The following is a 21,796-nucleotide window of genomic DNA, read 5'->3' as shown; positions in this document are numbered from 1 at the left end:
AACTTAAAAATAAAGACCACTCTTTTATTCTACTGAATAAAAAAATGTGTTGGAAATGTTTTAGAAATAGTTTTATTTCAGGTTTAAAATAACTGGAAATGGGGCTCGCAGACATTTTTATTAAATATGGGGCAGCATCCATCTGAATATTTGCATTTTACTCTGATATCCTAATGAGTGTCTGGCCACTCTTCTAATTTTTAGAGATGGGTTTCAACAAGGAAGGGGGACATGGATCAGATGCACAACTAGGCCAAATGCTAAGGTCAACAAGCCATCACAGGTGGCAGGAAATTAGAAAAGTCAAGAAATACAACAACTGAAGGAAAGGCCATAGACCAATGCATTATGCTGTGTGATGAGACGACAAAGAGGCAGGCTCAGAGGATAGCCAAGACCAGGAATGGCAGGGAAAGGGGCAGAGGACGGCACAGGCCACAGCAGTGGTGCCCCCAGGCCGAGCCAGGCCACCAAGCCACTGCTTGCTCTCCCACGCTCCTTAGTGCCTGCCCCAGCATCTCTCACCTCTCCTGCTGTTGATGTCTGTTGGCACCCCTCCTCTTGCTGCCCACTCTGATCCCAGCCTGAGCCAAAAGGAGGGCAAATCCAGCCCCACCTCCAGCCCAACCCATCCTGCCTGGCCTCTGCCCCAGGAGACATGAGTCTAGGCTACCCCAACAGCCTGGAGACTGCTGCGCAGCCTTCAAAAACTCATGAGACCCGACTTCTGTGCCTGACGGGTGGAACAAAACACCCAGTCGCAGGCCAGTCCTTCACCTTGTTTTTCCCAGGCCTAATTCCCCAAGCCTGACTGCAACAAGTTCATCCAGGAAAGGCTTGGCAGGTGTGATGTTTCCTTAAAGACTTGGCATCACCCAACAGGAAGGCCTCATGGAAGCCAGGGATCTCACAAATGCTCTGCTCCCCTCCCTAGCCTCCCCACCCAGCAGAACAGGGCAACTCTGTCCACCCGCTCCTGCTCCAATGCACTACAGGGCAAGGGTGACCTTCAAGCCTTCAGGATCCCAAGCATCCTTGAGGAAGTTTCTCAGATTCACAATATCCTAATAGCTCTAGCATGTATTTGACAGTACTCTGGTAAGTGAACTGAGTTCCGCTGATAGCTTTTTGGAAATACCATGAAATACAAATCCCAGTAACAAACATTCTGGAGGCAAGAGTGTGACACTGCTTAAAAATAAATTATTGTCCTTTTTTGAAAACTAGCCCATTCAGAAATGCAAGCTGAAGTGATCAGTTTAAATAGCATAAAATAATCCTTTGGTCCAATGCCAGCATCTTCGACCTTTAAAGATATTTTATAGTATATCTATTTGTTGCAGAAAGTCATTGCCATGAAAAGAATTTGAGGGTTTGCACAACCTGTCGAGATGGAAGAATAAGCATGACAGCAGCATAACAATACACAACACCAGTGGATTCAACACATGTAGTGAAACGTACATAATCAGAAACTCAAAACTTTGATGCAGCGTCACACAAAACATGATCTCAAGCTCTGCAAAAACAGGAGCCACTCCACAGAAAACCACATTAATATTACAAGCATATTTATACAGTAGTAGTGCATGAAAGCAAATCTGCCAAGACCCCCAATGCTCAGCATGAAACAAGCTGTTGACTCCAAATTCCCCATTACAGTTCCCACAGTTATCATAACCACATGGTAAAATAAGCCTCTGATTAACTGTGTACAGCACATGGAGCAGGAAGCGGCCGCAGTGCTGCATGCAGAGATTACAAACCCCACACGTTCCTTTCGGCCACAGACTTCTATGTCATGTCATCTAGTGCTTAAGACCAGCATGCAGGTTTTTGTGCTTGCCCTTTTTTTTTTTTTTTTTTTTTAAGTTCTCTAAATCAGATTAGGATAAAGCTTTCCTCTGAACAAGGTCAAAGTTTTCCTGTCCCTATCCATACCTAGATGCCCATTTTAAACATGGAGAAAAAAAAATCAATTCCTTTCTACAAAACTACTATACAGAAACTCGATCAATATTCTAATTTACAGTTAGGGAAGAAAAATGAAAAGCTTTCGAGAGCTACAGACAACACAAAATAAAGATCCACAGTGTTCCTCCAAGGGCAGAGGCTTTTCAGGCTTTTAAACTGCAACAAACCACCACTAGGTTATATGAACAAATACTGGCTGATGTAAACTCAAAGAGTTAAAAACAATCATTACAGCATTCCTGTTTTGTCTCACTCTTCTTCCCCATCGTATTTGTGTAACACAATAAACTGTAATTATGAGGGGACAATTGGCACTCATCACATTTACAGAGTTAAAACACAGCATTATAACAGTGTTGAAAATATAACCAAATTATGAAGTTAACTATATAATCAAATTATGATATTCATTCTGTCAACATTTATTACTGATCAGTGCAACTTTCTTTTATGTTTGCCAAAGTTCATGAAGCTTTATTTTCTGGTTTCTTAAGCTATTTTTGTACTACTCTTGACTTGTAGACTAACCCACATGCTGAGGAGAGACAGCAGAATTTGACTTGAAATATTTTCTCAAATCTGGTTGAAAGAGAAAGAAAATGCTAGTGTGGGCGGCTGTTGTCTAGCCTTTCAAGAATATCGCTGCTCAAGAGCGTCTGCCACCTGCCTGCAGTGAAGAGGCTCCACATACAGTGGTATTAGACTTGCTCAAACTAGATCAGTAAAACTACAGCAGGCTCAAATACTTCTATGAGAAGAGCAATTTCTATAAAAAAAAAAAAAGTTATTCGTTTGCAGAAAACATTAACTTTGAGCAGTTTAATACAATATAATAAGACAACAGCACCAAATGTCACTACCCATATTGTTAAAGCATTCCATGTTCTTCTGTATTACCTATGGGACTGGGAGTGTCATCATCCCACTTTGACTGCCCCAAACTTTTTATCTCTAATAAGATTCTGCTGCTTCTGAAAAGAACATTCTGTCTAAAAGAACATGCTGAAGTTTTCCATGCTGGGATCTAATGAAATAAGAGCAAATACCAGCAAACAGACAAAGCATGTCAAGCCTAGCCTCTAATGCTTCTCCATACAGTAGTATGAAGTTGATTTCTCCACTGCTTCAGTCATTCCATAACATCCAGAAGCTACACCCTCTACCTAAACATTTGAAAAGCACTGATGAACAATGAAAGACTTCCCAAGATTCCTTAGGACTGAATTTAGGGATTGTCTAATTTGCTTTAAAAAAAAAAGGCATCAAATAGGCTTTTTAAATTACAAGACCACATTTCCCCTCCTCTCACAGACCAGAGATCAATCAAGACAATTGACATAAGTCATGAGAACAGCTACCTACTGGGGAAAAAAAAAAACAGACAACAACAACAACAAAAAAAACCTGCCTCATTTGGTGTAAACTGCCTCATTTTGGTGGTGGAAGCAGGGGACCACAAGAGAAGAGATTCTCCCAAGGTTAAGGCACCTGAACGCTGCAGTGCAGAATCTGTCTGTAGCCTGGCCTCTACCACAGAGCTGCTAGCAATGCTAAGAAAGTCATTTAAATCAAGCCCTCCACCAACACTAATTGCGCACCGCTTTCCTAGGAGCCAAACTTCCTGAGAGCTCTAGTTTACAAAAGTGCCGAATGTTTGTGCTTCAATGCAAGGCAACAGAAGCACTGCCGTGAACACGCGCTACATCACTCCGAGCGTTGACATACCAGCTTCCACGACTCTCCAACAGAGCATCTAACACTGCCTCAAGACCTCTCTGTGCCAAAATTCCCTGTCCACACAGGGGGAAGGCCACCCATTTACATCACGGAAGTGTTGCAAAGATTATTTATTTAATTTTACTCTTTGCAAAGCACACAACTACTACAGGCCATGCATCAGTGAAAAAAAAAAAAACATCTTAAGAATAATGTTTGACTGACAAGCCACACACCGAAAGACCCAGGGAAAGCCATTCGTCAGTAATCCAGCATTGGCTATCCTGCTCACAATGCCTGGTGAGAGCCCCACAGAAAAAAGTAAAAATGATTCATGACTATATGCACCAACAGGCTCAGTTAAGGTTGTACAGACATTTCTGGTGTTTCCTTATTTTCAAATAGCTAACTTAGCAACTTCTAAGTTCTGTTAATGCTGTTTGACGTCTAAAATACAGGTATGCTCATTTCACTGACTAACAGGGGAGTGGTTCTGACTATGCAGAAGCCCCCCAGTCTACCCAGCATGAAGTTCTGGTGCAGTGCACTAGCACTGCTGAAAAGACTGCAGAAATGGACAGAGGTAGCATCTTCTTACATAAAGCTTTGACATTGATTTATAAGGGATTTTCTTAATTAGTAACATGCATTAAAAAATCTCATTTCAAAAGAAAAATGAAGGGCATCTAGGCACTTACATGCACCTGTGATTCCAAGTCAAAGATTCACCATCCAATTATTAGCAGGTGGCCAAAGGAAGAAAAATTAAGCAATTTTTTTCTTTGTCATATGCAGTCATGCAAATATAGAGACTAGGTGGCTTATATTCTTCTGCTGTCTTATATTAGCATTTCCATTATAAAATCCCATTAGGAGGTTCCTATACGTTCTTTGGAAGTCTTGCTGACCAGGGCAGAGTACAGGCACTTTAAGAGTGTTTACTTAATATCCTCCCCAAACTCATCTTCTCTGTAATAAGTCCTGGTAATGAGTCTCTATGCTCAAAATTATTGTTTTTCCCCTGACTTTGGAAAACAAGCTCATTTTCAAAGCTCATAATTGTGGTAGAAACAAATGAACACTGCAAAAAAGTAAGCCAAGTTACATAAAAATCACATTATAGTATTTTTCTTTCTTCCCATTTTGAAGCATATCATGGTAATGCTGCCTGTCACATCATTTGTCCTTGAACTAATTAATGTTTGAAATTGTATCAGATTGTAGGACTAAAGAGACCTGATAGTCTACAGTATTCAAATAAGATGTACTGAGAAGTGTCAAATTAAAACTCAACACCATGAACTGTTAAGCAAAGCCTCCAACCATACGCTGAACTTCTCGGTATCTGTGCAAGTACATACAGAAAGAACAACGTGGCCTACAGCCATAATCACACATGCTGTAAACTCACGAGATCATACAAGCTTGGTAATGGTGAGCAGTGTTAAAGATTCAGTAGGTGGCATCCTTTGCTGGGAGTAAGCACACCACCAGCCACCGTTAAATAAAACAACTATAAAGCACTCAGCATTACAAGACACTGGTTCTACAGTGTCAGCATTTTGGCTGCCATGCCACACCAAAGACCTCACAAAGAAGAAAAATACCACGGTACCTTAAAAAAAAAAAAAAAAGAAAAGTTTTAATGTTATATTACAATTCAGGCTTTACTTAATTAATTTTACCTTGCTTTCCTGACCTTCCCCTATCCTTTCCATCAGGTAGAAGATTGTTCCTTGGTACCTGCCCTAAGAAGTTACGTTGTCTTCCTTTACACACAAGGCTTACCTTAGCCTTATCAGGATCACCTTCCCTGCCACACAGCTGCAAGTGAAGGGGTGAACGTCATCATCGTATTATCACAGAGTGGGCTGGCTTTGGGATTTGTGGTTTATTTGCAAGAGGATACTCTGTGAGATTGTGAGATGTCTCAGTATGATTCACCCAGCTGTAGGAGATGCAATCACCCTGCTTCACGTGCAGAATGAATGACTTAGTTGCAGATACGCCTCAAGTCCCTCCATTTTCAGCACTGGCATCTCTGCACCAAACAGTTCTCCAATAGAAAGCCATGAGTAATGAAACACTGTCCAACATATTCTAGAACCAGAGCATTTTACCAAAAACACAACCTATCATCCTGTCATGAGGTAAAGTAACCTGGAAGAAGGTCTCAAAAATCATGAACCAAGATGGGTATTTATGCAGATCCTGAATTTCATATCTGAATTTGCATTGCACTTGTTTGAAAATTGAAACCTGTTTACTCCCTGCTCAAGACAGAACTGCAACATTTTAAAACCTACAAAAGGTAGTTTAATGAAAAGACTTCAGGTTGTAACGTAAGGTGAAAAGGACTTTGTGTGTCTAACATTAGTACAAGCAAAGGCAAAAAAAATATTTTTTTTGCTAACCTCCTCCCCTTACATTCCCATATTATAAACATTTAACACCAAAAAAATGTTGTTGCCAATAAAGAAAGCATTATAGGGTAATTTGACTGAGGAATGAAGCATTATCAATGTTTCCATAACAGCCTAACTTACTCATACCCAAATAATCATCAATAAAGTAAACAGTGCAGTTTAACTAGATGTGCGTTAGCACCACCTGTCCTTACAAGATCTGCTTGGCAGTCCCACAGCAGCAAAATAGGAAGGTGCCAATATTGATAAGCAAAGGATTGGAACTGCACTGATAGAGTTAGATTGGTTTACAAGTCTTCTATATTTACAAGCCTTGGCAGCTCAGGTTCTCTAATGAATTTTTAACATGTCAATTAATATGTTTATACAAAGCAATGTCAGCTTTAACTCATACACAAGAAAAATCACAGTTGCATGCAGAATGTACAACATACGTGTTAAGAGGCTACATTTCACTATATAGAGATATTGAAAAGAATTATTGCAGACAATCTGATGAGAATGCATCTAGAAAAGAAACAATAAAGTTGTGGAAGTTAATGGGCATGATTCATCACTCTTGGAAATATGTCAGCATCAAGAAATGTGATGTGTTGCAGGGCATTAAAAAAAGCTTTTTTTTTTTTTTTTTTGGGGGGGGGGGAGGGCTGGTGGGTTTCTCTTTTGGGAGAGGGGAAGGCACAACCCCACCCAACCTCCTGTCATTCAAAAAAACAACACATTATACTGAAACAAAACACCAAGTGTTTTGTTATCCCATAGTTTATAAACTTACTGTTGATGCCAAGAATTAAGCACTATTTACTTAATAACATTGACTTCCACTGTGTGCAACAGTATTAGTGCTACAAAACAGTAGCTGGCGTTCTTTCTCCAACAACGTGGAATGCAGTCAAATGACTGCACTGTGAGACATGATTTTTGCCTTAATTCCCTGGTTTACTCTGTACATTACATAAAATCAGAAAACATGACTTAAAAATCCTTACAACACAATTTTTCAAGGTGTTTTAAATGTGTTTTTTTTTTTCCAAAGATTTTTCTTTAAAAACATTTTCATGTGTTAAGTAAATACAAAAACAAACTTCCCATAGAAAGATTAAGCATAGCCTCTGGAGCTGCAGTACAAAGAGAAATTTCACCTCTGAGGAGAATCAGGGCATTTTACACTTACACAGAAAATAAAAATAGAAAATAGCCCTTCAACTAATACCCAAATTGCTTCTGTAAAGCTAGGCAAGCAGAGCTTCTGGTGAAAATCCACCAAGCAGCTAGTGGGACGTTGCGATCACACTGGAGAGTGAAGTTCCTGCAATTCCTTCAGCTCACTGTACAAATTCCCCTTTCAGTAGCTGGAATATGGTAGCACTTAGCATCTGCCTCTGCCTTCATTGCATCAGAGGCAATATAGGCTCACATCTGATAAGATATTCCCATTTGTGTCATGATGGATGACATACGTTAAGTACTGACTTTCTAAAGCAAATACAAAAGTTACAGAACTATTTATCTGCTACAAGTTCATATTCAAGGAATGTTATCAGGTTTAAAGCATGTAACAAAAGTGATAACAGGATTTCAGAATGCAAGCTATTCAGATTGCAAAGTCATCTCTTCTTTGTATTAACTACAGATGACTTAAGCTTCGCAATGTATTTCAGCACACTAGAGCCAAGCTTGCACTTAACTTTTGTCTCTGTTACAGCCCAGCACAGCCTGTCAGATGTTTCAGGATTTGAGGCTACCACAGCTGTTCCATATGTTCATTTTTAAAATAACACTAATGTCTCATTTCATAGGTTCTCAAACTCTTTCAGCAAATATTCTCAAGCCACAGTCCCTTGTGATAACCTGAAGAGCAAAGACTGCAGTGACGCTTAAGCATCTGTTATGTTTTATGCAGCAATCCTCACTGCTGTTCGAAAACTAAGGACTTCCAAGCTAATTAGCTAAGAAACCTACACTCCCCCAGAAGATTATCTTCCACAAGGCTTTTTCCTGCTTTTATACCATCTTATCCCCGAGCAAATGTAGTCAAGTAGGAAGACATCCTCTCAATTAAAACTTCATTGAAGAAATCCAAGAGAGGAAAAAGATGGGAACAGCTAAGAGCAGTTGATCAGGAGAGGCTCCCGTTGGGGCGATCACAGCCATCGCCACCGGCACGGAGCCCAGCGCAGACAGAACAGAGCAGCGAGGGACAGCTCCCGCCACAGTGTAAGCAGGCAGGACGACAAAGTCTTCTGACACTGTCTGGTTTTTGCTAATACTTTAAAGTTTAACCAAGCATCCATTATATTATTCATCAGGGGAAAAAAAAAAAAAAAAAAGAAAAAAAAAGCACAGGACCTAGATGACTTAATGAAGATATGTAAGAAGATTGTTTCTTTTCTGATTCCTTACCACTTTATGGATTATTTAACAAAACAACAGAAAGAAAAAGTTAGCATCGCCAATTTCACGATTCACAATTTCACTTCTGCCTGCCTGACAAGAATCACACCAAACCCCACTCACTGGAGAAGGTGCGAGATACAGAAAAGCCATTCAAAGAGACCGAACACCAGAAGGGTTAGGAACAAGTCCATGGCCATGGAAGGACACCCTAGCACCCAAAAAGCAAAAAAAGGAAAAAACACCTCCCTCGCCCCTCTCTCTAAGCAGTCTACTGACCTGGTGAGCTGGAAAGAGCAGCAAGATGACTTATTTGGGAAAGGAGAAGCAGCATAACCCATTCACACCCGCCTAGTGCCAGCTCCGAACTGCACAGAGAGGCAGCTCGTTCTCCTCCTCAGCAGCCCCACTTTGGGAAGGGAAGGCCAGCAGGGCTGGGGGCTGCCACTGCCCTGAGAGCAGCAACGAGCACACCCTGCCTGCCCTCAGCTGCCCACGCTCCCCACAGGCTCTGGCCACAGCACCCAGCGTGGGCCTTAAGCTGCAGCCCAGCGACACGTCCCACCTGCCTGCTGTGAGGATGTTGCACCGCATCCAGTTACGTTTCATTCAGGCACAAAAACGTGCAGGTTCTTGACAGTAACAGAGGGCTCGTTTTGCACCTCGTTTTTATACTCTGTGAAGGACATCGCTGACATAGCAGCAAAGGGATAGAAACAAAATTATTTGTTATCTTCTCCCTGCATATTCAGTGGTTTGCTGCCCCTAACTTTTGCTTTGAAGATTTAAACTTGAGTGCTCACAGCTTTAGAAGTGCCAGACTTTCCTAGCATCCAAACTTTTCTATTTACACTTCCCTTCTCAAGCTCGGCAGCAAGATTTACCCTTAAACGCCAGCAGCAGAGCTCCCTCGTTTCTTTAGGGGCCAGCACCCAACAGCAGGCACACGGGAGCGTTCACCGCGACCCGACACCGGGCACAGCCCCGCGCCCACCCTCCCGTTCGTGCCTCGGGACGGAGCGTGCAGGACCCCGGGCTTCGCGCTGCAAGCAAACCACCGCCCCACCGGGGCTTGCGGCGAAGACACCTGGAAACTGACCACGGGCAGCGAACTCATCCAGGGCGACTCCTGGATGCAGGTTAATTCCGCCTTCACTGAAGAAATGCCCCGGTCCCAAAGGCGAAAATACTCGCCCTGCTCGAACCCCGACCCGTTTAGCGGCGCGCCCGGCATTTGCTAGCGGCGGGTTTGGGGCTGCGGGGAGCCGCGGCCACCGCCCCTCACCTGCGGCTCCGCCCGCCCCAGCCCCAGCGGTGACATTGAGCAAGGTCCCTGCCCCGCCGCGCCCGGCCCTTACCTCCGCCGCCGGCGAGAGAGATGCGGCGGGGCAGCCCCGCTCCGCCCGGGCTGAGACGAGCTCGTCCCAACTCCACCGGACCCCGGCGGCTCGCCCGCTGCCGCCGCCCCGGCGCATGCGTCCGGCTGCCCGGCCCGGCCCCGCCGCCCCGCCTCAGCGGGCTCAGGTGCGGAGCGCCCGCGGGCGGCCGGTGGGCGGTGAGGGGAAGGGCTGGCCCCGGCCCGCGCTGAGGGAGGAGACCTGGCCCCGCGGCTCCGCTGAGGGGCGAAGCGCCCCGAGTCGGGGCTTCTCCTGTCAGAAGGGCCACGGCTGTGCCCCGGCAGCATCAGCTTTCCATAAAACCCGCGGAAACACCATGCCGCCCGCTCCTCCTGCCGCCCCTCGGCTCCTGCCCGTCAGGGCTGTGTGTTTGCTTCCTAAATTATGACAGATCTTGGGCGCCGAAAGCCCACCTGTGAGCTGTGCAAAGCGGCTAGCATGAGCAGTAACTTGTGGTTTGTAAACCGTGCAAAGCCGTGTCTTAAATACAAACGTTACCTTAGAAAACATCTCTTTTACAAGTACCTAACACAAATCACAACAAATGACAGACACATGAAAATAAATACAAACTTAAGTATAAGTACTTCTATAATATCGCCTTTTATATATCCCTTCAGGAGAACGTGATCCAAGTGGCGAGGGAAATCCTCAATACTTAATGTGTTTGTTTCTCTTCAGAAAGGAAAACAAAAACATTTAACATTGATTAGAGAAAACTTGCTTGCTGTATCTTAATTTCAGCCTTTGGAGAACAGCAGTGCCACTTGATACTGTTAAGAATTGCATCATACCTTGTTTACGGTTCCATGTTCAATAAATTACTTCATAATTCAGGAAATGTTCAGAGTTTGAATTAATCATCCTGTTAAAACATGAAATCTAAGGTAAATACCCCTTCTTCTGCTCTGTTACCTACCACAAACTTCTTGCTTAGAAGAGATCTGAACACTAAGCATCACTAGGTGTTTTTGAAACGTTTGCTGGTATCTCCTACAGAGAGAAAGAGAAGCTGAGAACAGGACACATACTTTTTTCTTCTCTTTTTTTTTTTTTTTTTCCTCCAGAAATTCTGAGTTTGTCTGAATCTCTAATGGCAGAACAGATGACACAGTGGGAAGAACCCAGTTCTGAAACTGGGAACACTAGACTGCTTAGAGAGGAACTGCCGGTGTACGCAACCCCTTCAGTAACTCAGCTCACAAACAAAAAGATCCAGGCTTGCAGGATTTGAGGTAAATCAAACTCTAAACTGATTATCCAGCACGGATGATCCATGAAAGGAACATCCACATATGATTGTGCACCAGCAATATCCAACATTTTAATATTTGTTTATCTTTTATCTATCTTTTTGCCCTTTTCAAGACAAATTTGCTGTAATATAAAGCAAGAGTCTCCAAAATGTTTTCAGAAAGCTCCAAATATCTATCAAACTGGAAAAATCAGAAAATTTCCCTTCATATCCAACTGTTAAATCCTATTGTAAAGAACAAGGAATATTATGTTCAAGAAATATTATTTTTCTATGTAAGCAGCTGTTGTGGTTGCCATAGAGATGTTATTCAATCTCAAATTGGAAGGTGGTCTACAATGGCCATGCATCACATTCCCTGTTAAGATGAAAATGTTTAAGAACCTGTGTGAATTCTGTAACATTCTTCAGAACAAACGTACTTCCATTTAGTAGCGCTGTGATTTTTTATTTTTATTTTTTTAAATGACATTTCAGTGAATGCTAGCCATCAGCCACCTACAGAGAGATGTAATGGCAGACAGATAATTGTATATAGCTTTGAACAGTTTATGTGAAAGTGTATCTTGGATCTCTTTGAATGAACTGGTCTCTTCAGAAACACCATCATTTAACCCATAATTGTAAGGCCCTTTATAAAGCATTTTGTTTAAGCCTTTCTCCATTGCTCTGGAGTAGACTCCAGCTCCCTATCAAATGCTCTACTTTAGAAGATGGCAAAATGGTAAGGATGGAAAATTTTAAACTCCATGTGATCTGTAGTATCTAAGTGTCATGTCTAATTTTTGTCAAATGCTGAAATCATGCTGGAAGTTATGAAATGACAGAACTGTTGTACAATTAGTATTTCTTAGGAGTTGAAGAACACCAACCAGTTGTAAAAGTGTTGCGAGCAGCAAAAAGACTTTTAACACAGGAGAGCTGGTGAGAAGGTACCTGGCCTGAACCCAGAGGAGCCCCCCCAGAAGAGGGAGGCAGGTGTTTGCTCCATTCCCACTGAAGAGCTGCATGACCCAACTGCAGAAGGAGGCCAGGGAGAAAAGGAGGGTGGGCTCCTATCTTGAGTAGCGTAAGAATGTGCAGAGAAGGAAGAGGACATGCATGAATGGAATTAGAATTGCATTTTATCATTTCAATTTATTCAGAACTTAAAATTTCTGTTCTACCAAAGCAAACTGAAAATCTGCTGTTTTTTAAAAACATTTATCATTCAGAATAGATTTGATATGACATGAGTGTGTCACTTAAGGGACTGAATCCATACAGAATGGTGAATGCAAACAAACCCCTTAGGGATGCCTGCAACACAAATTTGGTTAGGGAACTCCCAAGAGCTGGAAAATATTTCCTGCCAAACCAAACAGCAATATTAAAGGCCAACACCAATCTGTATCAGATTAAGGGGAGAGGTCACCACCGGAAAGTTTAGAGCAACCCTTACAGGCATGACATACCCTGCAAGAGCTATAGTGCAAGAAATCCAAGTAACATTTTCTCTTTTCTCCAGAAAACAAAAAAACAACCAAAACAAAAAAACCCACCAAGACAATTGCTGAGCTCTCTACCCTAAGCCATTTTACATATATCAAAGGCCTGATAATTATTATGAGAAAACCTTCCTTACTTGACCATTGTACTTTTTGTGAGAATTAAGGTTCAATAAGTTTTTATTCTCATCCATTTTGCAAATAAGCTGTGCATCTAAGTACCACAGGGCATTGAAGTATGAATGTAAGCTTTATGTTATTGGTGGTCTATGCCAAATATGAAATTAGTGTCCTAATGCTCCAGATGGGGATTTGCCTCTTTGGTCATCTTATAAGACCAATGAAAGGAAGAAGAATAAACTTTTCCAAGGAACATTCCACAAGTTCCCTCTGCAGAAATACACCCAAGTGTTTCCAATTCACCTTTTCAAGGGCCCTTTCCAATAACCTAATCAATGTTAGCCTTTGTGGGAATTGTTTCAGTAACAGAGATTTCAGAAACAGGGAGACCAGTTGTAGAAACAAAGAACACAGGTAGAGTCAGTTTGGTATTTCTTCTCTATCAAGTACTAACTTTTCATATAATGGGAAAAGTTTCTAAGTGTTTACTTCAACATCTTCTTTTCCAGGCTAATTGGCCTAAGCTCTCCAAAGTCATTTTGTCTTGACTGTAACTGATGATGAACAGCCTTCAGTGTTTGCTTTGCACTCTCCAGTTCCAAGGCACGAGCCTTGTTGCCACATAGAGGTGAAGAAAAACTTAATGGAGAGTTTGCTCTTCACTTTCAGATTGTTGTGCTTAGCCCTGCTTATTGCTTGGTTTTGCGTGTGTTTGCCACATTAATGGTCTCAACAGCATATTCAAAATCAAGATACTGGATTGTTATTCTTATTTTTAAAACTTATTTCTTCACTAAGTTCTTCAAGATGGTGGATGGTATGTGTGCCTATGTTAAGCAACATACATGCCATTTATTGGTGTGTATGTATACTTTCCTAGGAAATAACATGATGCAAATTTGAAATAAGCATTGTCTTCCCTTATTTACTTTAGTTTTACACTTTTTAACGGTGTGAATGTTAATTACTTGTCTTTGAGCATTTAATCCAGATTTTTTACTTGTTGGAATGCAACAAATATGTTAATTTTTGTATGGTTGTCATATGTCTTTAGTCATTATTTTAAAACATCTACCGCAATACTCTAGAATTTGGCAAAACCAGAAAATAATTGCAATGATATTCTAAAGCTTCTTATTTAGACCCATCTTTAATTTAAAAAAAATATATATTTTTTCCTGAAGATTTCCACCTCATTCCCGTGATCTTCAAAATTAACATTTGTTGGAGTTTTATGAAAACACAGCGAAAAACATGACCACCATCTTCCCGGCTTGGAAAAGTATGGTGAAGAAAGCCCCTCTGTTGACTGTAGCATGAACTGCTGTGCCTGAATCCATGCCTCTGTCCCTAATCACATTGAGGTCTTTCTGGTGTTTTCTCACAATGTTGCTTCAAAAGACTAAGATTTTTCCCTACTGGCATGCAGTTCCTTGTTTGTCTCCTGATTATTTGTTTTTCATTTAAGTTTTTTTTTTTTTGAGTTGGTTCTGGATCAAGCATTTTTTTTTTTAAGACTTTTGGAACTTCCTTGATTTTCTTACTCAATTTAAAAAGCACAGCTCTATGCACATCTTGAGGTAGGTTCCTCTAAGCGAAGCTGACATTTTATAACCAGATATCTTATATGGCTATTCTCTAGCTTCCCTGTTACTGCCTCTGGGGATACAATCCCAGATTTAGTCAGATCTCCATCTGCTTCTCCTGCAAAACAGACAAAGCAACTACTTAGCCACCTTGTTACTTCCTCACCAGTCTATCTTTGTTTTTTAAGTAGGGCAATGATTTAGTTTGTTGTTCTTTTCTACCATATTGATATTCATCCATATTTGATGCAGTCCTTGTTACTTGATTCTTTCTGCAACTTGCTATTAACTCTTTACTGCTCTGTCTTCTTTATTTTCTTCTTTATTTTTCTTTATTTTCTATATTTTCTTCTTTATTTTTTTTTATTTTTATATATATCTCACAGAATTCCAAATTCCCAGTGTCTTAAAAGTATGTTTAAAGCTCCCAATTGTCCTCTTAGCTTCTCAAAGATACCCCTTTTTTCAACTTGTGTTTGCTAGCTCTAGGGACTTCAGTATCTGATGAATTTAGTTTGGTGAGGGTGCTTGCAAATTATCTGCGTTATTCAAAATTACGTGATAAATTGTTTATATGATTATACTTTAGTCCATGAATTACCTGCAAATTATTCAATCATACATAACTATGCTGTTCATACTGTGTGACAGGTCAGTTAGTTCCCATGATACTGTTTCTATTTCCTTGTTGCATATTGAGTAAAATTACATGGATTTAGACTGTAAGGTGTTTGGCACAAGGAATCGTTTATTATCTGTCTACACAGTGCTTAGAAAATCACATTTATGAGCTATTTTTAGGGTTGTCTGCACACATTCAATATCAATAATAAATAACACACACTTCTCAGGACAGTTGTAAATGATCCTACACAGAACTTTCTGGCTTTATTTATATATTCACAATTCTTTTCAAAATCACTTGTGAACAAACATTCATGTTTTGTACTAAGTCAAAACAGTATAAAAGTTACAAATCAGCAATAAATATTTTGCTTTACTGAAATAGTCGCATCTGTACTTCATTACTTTTCCAGTTATGTGAAATGTTTTTATCTTTTTGCAGTACATTCTTTCTTTGAGAAACTGAAGTAGAAAAAAAGTGATCTAAACAAAAACGTATGACATCTTACCAAGCACTTGGAAAGCAACTAAACCCTTCCTTTCAGTCACAATCTGTTCTAAGAATGAGGGCTCACTGATACATATTAAGACTATTCAATGTTATCCTGTCCCCAGAGAATATCAGCTTCACAGATAACATGGAAACTTATTCCTCTGAATAAGTGACTTACTGTGAATGCTGGAAACCTAGAGAGTTCATAATTTAGAGAATAATTCCAATAATACACAGGAAAAATATTTGCAAAAGAGTTTCACATGCTTTAAATTCTAATTCAGTTCAGGGAATAAGATAACTCCTAGACAGGGAAGAACAATTGGGTAAAGAAAGTACACTAGTAATATAGGACTTAAGAAGTTGAAAACCAGCAGAGGGAACGTCTGAAAACCTCCTGGTGAAGTATCCAGGTAGGCTAGCCAGATGGCATATTATTTGTTTTCACTACTTCATTTAACATGGAGACAAACTGTTCTTCAGCTGAAAAACAAAACCAATTAGAATATTTCTTTCCCTCAGTGTTCCTAAAGCAGCCTCCATTAAAAATCACCAGGGATTTACAGATAAGAGCTATGCAGTTTCTCTTTTAAAGTACAGGTGAGAGATCAGAGTCACCTCCTGAGCTCCCATCTGTTTTTAAAAATAATACTACCTGCACAGCATACAAGAGATTAGAAACTGTGAGAAAGACAGCAGAAGAAACTTGAGTTAGTTTGTTTTTTCTTCTGTCACAAAAAAAAAAAAAAAAAAAAAAAAAAGATATATCATGCATGCTCATGTATTGGAAATTTTTTATTAATATAAAAATAGTGCAACGAACTATGATTCCAAGAAAATCTGAATTGAAAAAGATCATTCTTCAGCTAAAGGGCAGTCTCCTCTCTAAGAGATCTGCCACTTTACAGACAGGCAATAAGCCAAGCATATATAGCATAGCTTTGCCTCTTGTCCCCTGATGAAAAAGTACATGATACAAAATCCAGTGTAAATGCTAGTGGTTTAGATCACATGGGAAACTAGTCATCTTCTATCTTGTGCTGTGGACTGAAAAAAGTACCAAGGATAAGAGTAATCTTTTATTCTTTACATAGCCAAAGCTTTCATTGGAAGAGTTAGTCTGGCATAAAACAAGAGGAGTGATGGTGAACAACAGGCTCCTTTCTTTACAACAGCCTCAGGACCTTCTCTGAAAGATGAGAATAACAGAAAGCAATATGAAAATGCATTACAATCCCTGATTGCAAATATTTGAATTAGTACTACTCAATATGAAATCTCAGTGCACCATCCAGAATCACAAAGTAAATAACAGTCCTTCTAATTAATCTCTGGAGAAAACTTCTCTAGTGACTTCAACATTAATAATAGGATTTGGCTCTAACTATAGGTCTGTCGGTATCTTCAACAAGCCTACCAGTGCACCCTTGGCAGCACAGGTGATACTAAACTAAACTGGTATAGCATGCCATAGAAGGTCCACACTGGAAGTTTGTGCCAGCAAACTCTGCAAGTTTGTGCCAGCTGTGTCTCTTATGACATACTGACACTGTCTCTGATGACATACTCTTTTAGACATACTCTTCTGTCTGAAAAATTGTGAGTATTTGACTGCTGGTTTGTTGGTTGTTTCCCCCCACACCAACAAAGGGTTGCATATTGAGACTTCTTTCTCATGTAGAAACTCCTCTGTTTCCATATTAAACCTTTTATTTAAATACAGGACAAAACCTGAACTTAACTTAAATAGCTTCCTCCACACAAAATCTGAATGCAAACCAGGCCTAAGAATATTTAAAGGACAAGCTGCAGCTGTGCTCCTCTAATTTCAGCAAAGATGTGACAAATTATATCAATGGGGTGGATGTCTCGTAGAGCCTCTGCATGATTCATATGGTTCAGTCTGCAGGGCACAGTACTTGGACACCTGCAAGGGAATGCTTGTGCCATAAGAATGGCATGGGATGAGAAATGAGGGTGACCAAGAACAAGACTTTGATTATTTGGATTTACCATTTTCATAGATTATTTTTTTTTGGCCTGCACATATGTATTCAGTTGAGTCCCAGAAAGTTACTTCTGCTTAACGAGTAGGAGGAATGGATATATTATGTGGACAAACAATTTTTGAAATACACAGGGATTTCATGAAGCATTGAGTCTGGGTTATGTTATTGGTTATGTTATTGGTTAAAGACTAATATTACAATTACTGAATTTTACTTGGCAGATAATACAGCAAAATAAGTTTGGGAAACCTGAATGAGTTCAGCATTTTAAGGATTAATTTTAATACACAGACTTGTAATTACATTGTATATTTAAAAGAAAAAAAAAAGAAAGAAAAAAGCAATGCAATGTATAATTAAATAATTACCTATTAAATGCACAGCCCCACAGATTTACAAAATTATACCCTTATAACTACCTTATTTGCCACTAAGTCCCACAATAATTTTTAAATAATGAGTCTTTCCTCAGGATGTCTGTATGGGTCCTGTGCATTAAGATGTTAGGAGGAGATTAATTCTGACTAGAAATCAGAGCAACACTTCAATTCTGCATCTGATTTTCCCAGGGTTTCTAACCCAGCTGGAAAAAAAAAAAAATGTTGATAGTTTTACTTTTCTTTTTTCCCAGCACATTTTCTTTCATTCACTTACTCACTCATTCTGTAGAGAAAGACAGCAATAGATACAGCTTAATTATATGCTTAACAGATCAAAAGCTGCCTCTGTATGATTACACAGTTCAAAAAAAGAACAGTCACCAAAATAGTAGCCACCAAATCAAACTACATCAGCTGTAACCACAGAGGAGCACATCAAACCTCATGTGTATGGTACAATCTGCACTACCACGAGATCTTCCTTCTCTTTAAGAGGGAGGCTTAACATGCCCCCAAAAAAGCGCAGCTTCAGCACAGTCAGAAGAAAACACAGAATGGGCACTCTCAGCTCTCAGAAAGGAAGTGCTTGGACTACAGCTGCAAAAAAAGTCGTACCTCATTTTGTTCTGGCGAACTTCTGAGCACTGAGCTCCTCGAATAGCAGTGCCACGGCTGGAGCAGGGAGGACTCTGTGACATCCTTCCCATCCCTGCCACAGCCATTCCTGGGGTCAAGGCTTGCTACAGGGCGCAGGGGCCTTAGGCACTTGTATATGACATGTGCCAGATACTGTTTCGCCTTGCAGCTAGTAAAAAGTATATCGTAGTGTTTCTATCTCATGAAGCCTCTGTGGGCTGCAGAGTAAATCTCTCTCCTGGGTGCTGTGTGAGCCAGTGTCAGGCTATAAGGAAACACAGCAGTAGTCCCAGGGATAATGATGGGGCACAGGGATCTCTGGTGGCTTTTCAAGACCTATTACAGGATTCAGAGATTTTGGTAACAGATTTACTGCTTGTGCTAGAAAGGGGGGGAATAAATTCTCTCTGAGCTCTTGCCATGCCCATTTCATGGAAACTCTGAGGGGACACGAACTAATATTCTGCTTTCCACATAGGTAAAACTACAAAACTATAAATACAGTTTACATAATAAGGAGGTTTTATCAAAGTTGGTCATTATCTTAAGAAATAAATTGAATGGAATGTGAATGACTTCAGGGAAATGAGCTATTAACTTACAGGCTATTTTAACAGATGATTCACATGTACTCACTCTTTCCCTCTCCCCTTCATTGTAAAGGTGAAATGAATGACTAAGTTGATCAGGATACCAGCAACTGCGGCTGCAGCAGTGCTCAGCAGAAATGAAAAACAACCTTTCTTGCACAAACAGTCCAAATATATTATGAGTAGGGTTTCTGACATTTGTACAGCACAGACAACTAGGAAAGAAGCAAAATACTGTGTAGTCCCATTTCCTAGTAACAAGAAATCCGTATTTGAAACGAATGCAGAGAAGAATGAATGAATTTTCAGCACAGACTGAGAGGAAGACAACGTGATGCTCTACTTTGAGCTACACCTACAAAGTCCCTCTCACACAATTTTAGATCATTAGGGACAACTTTCCATACTTCTTTTCCCAACAGTCACAGGAAATAGGCTGTTTTGGAAATACATGGCAATCTAGCAACTGCACGGCACAGACAGGCTGTTTTGTCTCAGCAAATGAAATGATGTATGACACGGCTGTCTCAACTGACAGCTATCATGCCACAAAACTGCAAAACCCTCACTCATTCCTTTTGAAACTTTAAATCTAGTCAGCAGACTCAGTGTGGAGAGTGGCTTGCCACAAGAGTCTGCCTTTAGTCCGCCTCTACAGTAGAATGAGGAACGCTAAATGAGCAAGTAAAAAGCAATTTTATCAAGAGCCCTTTGTGGTTGCCCACTGGCAGCTCTTGCTGCATGGGCTGGTGGCTATGGAAGTGAGGGGTGTCTGTGTGTGAACCTAACAGCATGTGCTCCCTTCCCATTGAATAATATATGTCCTTAACAAAAATACCTCCCCACCCTAATCTCTTTGGAACTTTGCAAAGGCAAAGCTTATAATCATTGTTCTGCCTCCTTCTATAAGAGAAAACTGTTCCCTACTGGGGGACATGCCCCCCTCTCCGCGTGAAATCAGGCTATATTTTGAGGAGGCTCCATACCTCTCTCTTGCAATTATGAACGTGTGTTTCCTCACACCACGTGCCATCATTCAGATTACTGACAACAAGAGAAAGTGATAGGAAACTAAAGAACCTGAATTAGTTGAAAGGAGACCACAGTGACAGCTGAAAGTCTTTGTTGACAACAGCATAATAATGAACATTAGAAGCAATTTAGTGGATTAGTCATACACATTTTTGGGTAGCAACTGTGGAAGAAAGACCAGAGTTTCACTGTGGACAGCTCAGTGAATGTCCCTGGCCAACACTCAGTGACTAGCAGCAGGCAAATACACAGACTGCCACAAAGTCAAAAAAAAAAAAAAAAAAAAAAAGGACACTGAAAATACAATGTCATTTTGAAAATTAGTGGTATGGTCCCATCAACTGGAATGCCATGTTTGATGATCCCAGAGTATGCAGCAGAATCACAAAGGCCAGAGTGAAAGAAAGGAGAAGAAATAAAACTGATAATAGGCTGTGGAATAGGCTTCCCTCTGAAGGGAAGCTGTGAAGAAGTGTTTACAGAACAGATGAATAGAAATGCACTTAGCACTGGACATCTGTAATAATGAATATTATACGGAAGAGAAAATGAGCACTTCTTACCCTATTTCATAACAGGAGAGACACTCAATGAAAATGAAAACAACACATTTAAAACAGATTACAGCTTTTTTTTTTCTCTTAATGTTGTGGATGATCCCATAATAATAGTCTGAGAGATTTGTGGCATCTTTTTCTGAAACACTGGCCGATAATGAACTAAATATTTCAGATGTAATTCAAAACAGGGTGGAGCAGAAAGTGCGTTAATATAAATAAAAGGGGCTGGCTAGCGATGGGAGATATCCTTCCTTCCCCCTTTAATTTCTTTTCATAGAAAAAGATTATAACGGCCTTAAAAGAACAAGGAGAGACGAGTCATTAGGAACAAGGAAGAAGATGGAGTAAAAGCCAATGCTAGGGTTCAAGTGCAAATTAAATTTGCCATTCAAAATGAGAATTTCAGACTGATGACAGCTGCCATGCAAGTAACCTTGAAAAGCTCTCCTTCAACTGATATATGGATCGTTAAAATGATTGGTCTTCACTCTATTTTGTTCATAAACTACAGTAAAACTGTAATTTTGGAAATAAAGCCTTCCTATAAATACTGTGAAATGAAGAAAGTGTTTGATTATATATGCGCCCAAAATGAGGCAGACCTTGAGCCATAGGTTTCTGCCCTGTGCACTAAAATCAGGCAGTGCTGCTTACCACATCTGCGGTCCCAGCCATGCAGACCACAGGATGCGCCACCCGTCAGCCACTGCCGCTCCCCAGCAGCCTTGTCTTCACAAGCATGCTGTTCTGGTTAAGCTTAAACTTAAATAACTCCTGGAAAGGAAAGTATAATTGCATATATATATATATATATATATATACACACACACATACATATAATGTCAGAATGTGACACCAAAACATACACTAACATTGCTGGTATCTGTAATCCCACCTGTTGAAATGTCTGTCATTAAATGCCATAAAAATAAACAACTTTCCAATTTAGCAGCATTATGCTATATCATACACCACAGCAAAACCATAGCTAATGTACCACATGCACTTTGTTTTCCCCAGGTGGACTTTGCAATATTAAAAATATGAATATTTGGCACTGTTTAACACAGTATAGATGAAAAATACCATTTGGGATCTATTCAGATAGTATGGCGAT

The 21,796-nt window shown here is 40.4% G+C and overlaps 1 protein-coding gene across 1 annotated transcript in view; it reads right to left on the bottom strand.

The window, feature by feature from the left end:
• The window catches only part of ZNF385B (zinc finger protein 385B), a 33,553-nt gene extending 23,588 nt beyond the window's left edge, over nt 1-9,965 (bottom strand). The window contains exon 1 of the mRNA XM_040561717.1: nt 9,869-9,965. The gene's annotated coding sequence lies outside the window, so the exon portion shown is untranslated. The remainder of the gene's footprint in view (nt 1-9,868) is intronic.
• Between the last annotated feature and the right edge of the window lie 11,831 nt (nt 9,966-21,796).

Source organism: Cygnus olor, chromosome 6 (genome assembly GCF_009769625.2).
Source record: "Cygnus olor isolate bCygOlo1 chromosome 6, bCygOlo1.pri.v2, whole genome shotgun sequence".
In the NCBI taxonomy this organism is placed as follows: domain Eukaryota; kingdom Metazoa; phylum Chordata; class Aves; order Anseriformes; family Anatidae; genus Cygnus; species Cygnus olor.
This window is presented reverse-complemented; position numbering and strand designations above follow the sequence as displayed.